We start from the raw sequence: 7,830 nt of genomic DNA on the forward strand, positions 1-7,830 counted from the left end.
CAAAGTGCGCATCTTTGGTTTAAGGAATAAGGACTTATACATATATATGTTGCCACACAATGCTTATATCCAACAATGGTTATATAATCTAAACTCTCATTTCAATCATTGAAACATTCTTAGAGGATGTTATATAGTTGTTATTCACAAACCATTTTTCGTCAAAGCCATTTTCAAAGTAATTGAAACATAACATGAATTTCGTCACTAGGTAAAGATGAACTTGATCAAATCGAAAGCTTACCAACACATATTTCGAGAAATAGATAGGCGAGATAAAGTTGGCTCGAAATAGCAAATGTGTATAATCAAAGTCTATATAGCAAAACGACTTTTGTCTCAAGATAGGGATAGAGTAGATAAACTTTTGAGTGATATATAAGTTCAATTCTCCACATAACTTTTAGTCGATGAATTTCTACCAGTTCCTTGAATAGTCCTTCGTCTTGTATGATGATCTCCATGGAGTTCTTGAGCTCAACTACACTTTCTATCCTAGTCCAAGACTTAGCTATAGTAGACTAGAAATCAAGACTTATAGTTTTGATCACTAACATTGACAAACATGCTTGAGATAGCAACGAATGCGAGTTCGACCGAGCAGTGCTCTAACAATATCCCCCTTTGTCAATTTTAATGACAAAACTATCAATACATATGGAATACAATAATAAATAAATAAACTTTTGTAGATCCTATTCCACATACCTAATCTTCAACATTACTCGAAATATTCGTCACTTCCAAGTACTCCAATGATCCCAAAGGTTGTAAGTTCAGCATCATCGTTGTTGAAAATCCGTATCTATAACAACGAGAAAACATAATTCTTAATCATTGTTATAAAGTGTCATAGTATCATTATGCAGCATCAAAGTTCAATTGTACTACAACTTCGACAACAATACTATGGTGATATGTATCACTCTCCCTTAGTCAATACTCCATCTCACATGGAAACCACTCCCCCTTACATACTGATCCGGAAACCATATGTATTTGTTGTGTGAACTACATATTTATTCTCCCCCTTTTTGTCAATAAAATTGGCAAAGGTACGAAAACGGGATCCTAATGAAATTTCAAAAAGAGACATTTCATGACCAAAAGAAAGCATATATCAACTTTTTTAGATGCAATCATAAAGCAAAGATAAATGCATTCATCAAGGAGTTTATAAAGATATAATATAACCCCTATAATATTCCACATCCACACTCCCCAAAACGATTTGGAAATTAAGCACAAGTTCAATTAAGAACTCTCCTCCATAAAATGTCATTCCCGAAAGAACAACAAGAGCGACCTTAATTTCAAAAGAAAAGAAGGATTTCTTTGGACATAAAAAATCACATACGAATATGAATTTGAATCCAAAATACTCAATTAGATTAATCACAAGAGAACCCATAATTAATCTAATCGGAAATATACAACCAAATTAACCATAAAAAGTGATGAATTTAATTGATCATGCTCGACATAAGAGAACTTGCGGAGCCTCACAGTAATACATAAAAAATATGGATCAGGGAAGATCAATACTGCGGAATATACAAGGATTCATTCTATTTTCCATCACTATTCGCACAATGACATACAATAGACATAATCCTTGTCAACAAAGTTCATCCTATCTTCCATCAATAATGACATAATAGACTTCAAACTTTTGTGATGTCAAAAGTCCATACATTCTTTTATCAATACATGCATATTGACATATGAAAGACTTAACTTTTGACAAGGTACGGGACAATCACAGTTCACGGACGCAAACACACATATCCCATAACAAATTGCAATATATAAAACCATAAATATTAATACTGCACAAATCATCTTCCAAACAATTTTTTAGAATTTAAACAAATAAACCTAAAAACATGAAGATGAAAACGTTGGACATAGTTATGCGTAATCACAATAATGGCTATTCCAAACTCTAGTTATTCTTTTAATAAAAACAAGAAAATAGAAGATTTACTAGGCAAAACTAAAAATCACAAGCTAAGAAACAAAAAGCATACTCCAGTGCTATGCACGTACTCGAACTAAGGTCAATTAGACGGTTCAGGAACCTCACGAATCTTGGGGTATTTAAGCTTGTGATTGATGGCATCCACAGCATCTTCAGAGTGGATATCCTCATTGAGAAATCCTTTAACATGAGTTTTCATGAGAACAAGGTCAAAATTAACCTTTTCTCAAATCAGTTCTTACCATATCAAGACACTCCATTGTATCAGCAAGTTGCTGCTTTCCATCCTCAAAGTTTTTGAGAAAATCGAGAACCACTTCATCCGAAATATCTTCAACCTCATCAATATCCGAGTAGGAATCAGGAGATTAAGGAAAAGATCCATCAACTTAGACAAAAGTCCCCTTCTCTTTATCGAATTCGAAATATACCGCATTATCAACGAAGTCTTCAGGCAAATCCCAAGAGCAGGATAATGAAGCCATTGATGATAGAGATCCTAGAGTGAGATAATTAAACTCAATAGGATAGGTATATAAACAAGTTTCGAGAGACTTAGGTTTTACAAAATTGGTTTGTGAGAGAATCTTAAAACCTTAAGTATACCCGTAAGAAAAGGGTCCACAAAGCTCTTTCCAAAAAGGATGTTTGTGAAGCATCTTGTTGACAGACAACATCCATACTTTTTCTTTTCAAAAAGAACAAGTTTGAAGGCATAGAGCCAAAAACCAGAAGCAAATAAACAAGAAAAAAAATACTCATGTAAAAGTGTTACTTGATAATCCATCTAAGAACGATAAGAAATTAGCTAGATAAACAGTGTCACTTTGGCAAAGAGTATACCTAAACATTTCTCACTCAACTAGGATTTTTGTAAGGGAGATTCCAACCTTGTGATTACTTAACACAAGTATGAGCCATTAGTTCATTAAATGAATTGTATTTACGATCGAGTCTCTTTTTCCTTTCAAATATAGGAAGGAAACTTTTTTGATGTGAGAAATTATCACAAAACTTACTGTCATCAAAATACGAGACATAGTTTGAGTCCTTACCAGAGGATTTTTGTCTTGAGAGGGTAGACAACCTGTTGATGGTTTCTTTATAACCTTTAATTATTTCCTTCAGGTTATCATTAACATCATCACTTTTCTTCCTTTCTTCTTGAATTTTATTCTCACTTGAGGTAACATCACCTTTTCTGTTAACAGTAGGAAAGACTTGATATTTCCTTAGACGATGTTTATTAAGTCGTCTGTTCTGCTTTTGAGCATTCGAGGAACTCATTGAACTGACCTTCCTGGTAGCACACACAGGGAAAGTATGAAAACCAATTGGTTTATACATATGAATGTCAGTTACACCTTTGAGAATTAATTCTAAGGTGTGTTGAAGTTGAACCACGTAGTTTTTATTCAACCTAGAGTTTCCCTTTTGTTTAACAGAACTCTTTGTCTCACAGAAGAGACAGACTTTCTGATCACAAGAATGATTAGATAGTACAGTCTTAATAGCCTCATTAGGAGATTTCTTCCTTCCATGTGATGTAGAACATCCTTGATTAGAGGACACTAACACCTCTTTTCTGATAGGAAGGGGTTCCAATTTTACTTCTGTATCTGGAACATTTTCAGTCGTAGCAGAAGTACTTGGTATATTAGACTGCTTAGAGCATCCTTGAATAGAGAGTTTACTCAAGCGATGTTCAATTTCCAAAGCATCGTTTTTGAGGCTAGGCTCAAGAGACATACATGTTTCTTAGAATTTGCAGTCTCTTACTATACCAAAAAGAACATTGACATGGTGTTTCAACCGATCAAATCTATCAGCTTGGATTCTAACAAGATTTAGAATCAATTCACTCTCTTCAGATGTTTCTCGTTCATTAATAGAGATGGTCTCTTTTGAAGAGTAATCGGGATCACACATGTCAGTGTTTGTCTATCTCGTCAGAACACAAGGTTCATTTATATTCGAGATTGAAGAACCTTTCTCTTTAATAGAATTAGACGAGACATAACTTTTATTTCTAGTGACGTGTTTATCAGAGATAGAACTCTTGTCCATAGAGTCATATCGCTACAGACACAAACTTGTAAGGTCTTAAAACGTGTTTGCCTGCTCTGATACCAATTGAAAAAGCGGGGGTACAACAACCACCCAATATTTCGATTAACAATCTGTATGGACTAACTCCAATATACTTTCAAGAGAATCAACTAGACTCAATCTTAATAAAGTATATCAAAAAGTGATATCTCTGTTTCTCAATTCAATTCTTACTCAAGAAAATAGTAATCTGCGAGTTTAATTGAATACAAGATAAATCACTTGAACGGTACCAAAGACCAATGTTCAAGTATCAATCAATTTCAATCAACAACCAAAGGTCGGATTTCCAATTGATTGATTCTAACGCACAACCTGTGATATTTCAATTATATAACAAAATATAATGCGGCAAAAAATAACACATACACCAGAATTTTGTTTACGAGGAAACCACAAATGCAGAAAAACCCCGAGACCTAGTCTTGATTTAACACGCACTGTATTAAGCCGCTACAGACACTAGCCTACTATGAACTAACTTCGTTCTGGACTGTAGTTGAACCCCAATCAATCTCATACTGATCCACGGTACAGTTGCGCTCATTACATCTTTGATCCCAGCAGGATACTATGCACTTGATTCCCTTAGCTGATCTCACCCACAACTAAGATTTGCTACGACCCAAAGTCGAAGACTTTAATAAACAAATCTGTATCACACAGAAAAGTATACGATAATAAATAATCTGTCTCCCACGGAAATACCTACAAGTTTTTTGTTCCATCTTTTGATAAATCAAGGTGAACATGAACCAATTGATAACCCGGACTTATATTCACCTCACAATAATCTTAATCGACGCGGTGAAAGAAGATATTGTGGAATCACAAACGATGAGATGAAGATGTTTGTGACTACTTTTATATCTTGCATATCAGAGATATTAATCTCAAGCCAATCGTTACGATTGTACTAAACACGATAAAATATGCAAGATCAGATCACACAACTACGAGAAAGTAGTATCGGTCTGGCTTCAATATCCCAATGAAGTCTTTAAGTCGTTAACCTGGTTTTAAAGAAGAAGCCTAAGGTTAAAGGAGAATAGACTATAGATAATACAACTAATATCACATAGGATGTATGGGGATTAGGTTTCCCAGTTGCTAGAGTTATCCCCTGCATAGTCTTTCAAATCAGAGTTTCCAATCAATTTGAGCTTGGTAATAAAGTATTCAATATTCACCGTTAGATGAAAACCTGATTAGATTCAAGCTAATATCTTTCAACCGTTAGATCAAAAACTTATCTTGTTACACACAAACGAAATGCACGATTTTAGGTTTGTGTAACCGTACCCAAACACGTACATTTGTTGGTTCAACAGTAGTTAGCCAAATGGTTAGACGTATGAGCACTTTCATATCAACCATATTCTTCTTCACCATAACTAGTTCAAATGACTCAAATGAACTAGTTAGAGAGTTGTTCAATTGTATAAATCTTATATAACTACACAAGACACAATTGAAGAAAAAACGATTTGATTCACTCGAATCGATTCATGAACATTATAGCCACGGTTTGCAATTTACATTCCTTAGTTAATATAAATATAAGTTCACAAATAATCGTCTTTAGATATAACCAACTCAAGTTCGTGGACTTAAGTTCCCGGAAGGAGCTCACAAACTCCAGCAAATATTCTCGGGATGAGAATCTCCGCCAGTTCGCGGAATGAGCTCACATCTCTTGTTCCGGTTTTCCTGATCAACAAAGTACGCATACTTTGGTTCAAGGAATAAGGACTTATACATATATGTGTTTCCATACAATGCTTGTATCCAACAATGGTTATATAATCTAAACTCTTATTTCAATCATTGAAACATTCTTAGAGGACGTTATATAGTTGTTATTCACAAACCATTTTTCGTCAAAGACCTTTTCAAAGTGATTGAAACATAACATGACTTTCTTCACTAGGTAAATATGAACTTGGCCAAAGCGAAATCTTACCAACACATATTTCGAGAAAGATAGGAGAGATAAACTCGGCTCGAAATAGAAAATGTGTATAATAAAAGTATATATAGCAAAACGAATTTTGTCTCAAGATAGGAGATATATTAAATAGACTTTTGAGTGATAGATAAGTTCAAGCCTCCACATACCTTTTAGTCGATGAAGTGCCACCATTTCCTTGAATAATCCTTCGTCTTGTATGATGATCGCCATGGAGTTCTTTATGTCGACTACACTTTATATCCTAGTCCGATACTTAGCTATAGTAGACTCGAAATCAAGACTTATAGTTTTGATCACTAACATTGACAAACATGCTTGAGATAGCAACGCATGCGAGTTCGACCGAGCAGTGCTCTAACAGCTTTGAAGATAGATTGAGAATAACACAATGAGAACAAGATGCTGCTGCTAACTTCTTTCTTTATTGCTTGACAATAATCTGTTACAATTAATAAGGTGACTGCTGTCTCTCTCGTTCTCTCCGCCTCTTCTATTCTATGGTTTTCCCCTTTTTATAGGAGTTTATTCTTACATAAATAAATAAATAAAAACTATGAGTTTTAGAGCTCATCTAAACTAGGAATCATGTTTAAGTTTCGAAACCTCAAACTTCTAGGCCGAGTTGTTAATCAAACACCTCTTCTAGTACCTTCTATATACTCTCTATCCATAACATGGCTCATCTAAACCTAGGCTGGCAGCCTCGTCTGATATCCTTAGCTGACACTCTGCTACGATATTTCTGTATCACACACTAATTCATTAGCCTTCTGTTAAGAGTTGTGCTACACAGATAGATATAATGGGAAATAATTTGCTGGGTTGCACTGACGCTGACACGAACAAATTTTCAAAAGACTAGGACGCGGACACGCTATGAAATTAATATTATTTTCCACTAAAATGTATATATTATGGATGAAATTTCTCAAATATTTGTAAATTATTGATAAATAACAAAAATTTTTAAGAATAATCATATTTACTAATAAAACAAGAAGCCTATTATAGGAACTCCGAACACTTTGTTTTGAGGGCTCTTATGGATTCAAATGTCCTAAAACCAGAAGCCTATTATAGGACCTAATCAACAATAAAAATACAAAAATATCCTTTGACGACTAACATAATTACCTAATCTAAACCCAATTAAAATCTAAAACTAAATATAATCAAAACCAAAAACTAAAACCTAAAAGAAAAACACATCTCTCTTTCTCCCGCACTTCTTTTCTTCTCCTCCATCGCCTTTTTTTTCGTTGTTTTCTTCTTCAAGACGATTATCTTAGCCAATAATTGTTTCAATTGAGTAAAAATTGCAAAACCCACCTTTTTTGATTGTAAGATTAATTTAGATTAGATGAAACTAGGGATTTAGAACTAATACGGTTGGATTTCCCAACAGTAAACTGATGTAGTTTTACAGGTGGTAAGTAGATGTTCGTTGCTCGGACTTTTATGAAGATTGGTTTTAAGATTAATAAAGAAAATATTTTTAAGGAAAAACTAATTTTGTTGACCAAAGAGAGAGAGACTAGGGTTTCGGATTCCACTACTTCTAACGGTTGTAACAATTAATTTCTCTAATTTACTCTCAAAACTACACAAGGCAATTTTGAACCCAATCTCATTCCTTGGAAAATTTATCATTAATAAAATATCAATTCGACTCAAGTAGATAATTTAAAGCCTAAATATCCTTCGCTTATAAAATATCGGTAGCTAAACTACCCAAAACAGTTATTATGAAGCATATAAAGAAGAGAAA

This window comes from Papaver somniferum, chromosome 2, assembly GCF_003573695.1.
Source record: "Papaver somniferum cultivar HN1 chromosome 2, ASM357369v1, whole genome shotgun sequence".
In the NCBI taxonomy this organism is placed as follows: domain Eukaryota; kingdom Viridiplantae; phylum Streptophyta; class Magnoliopsida; order Ranunculales; family Papaveraceae; genus Papaver; species Papaver somniferum.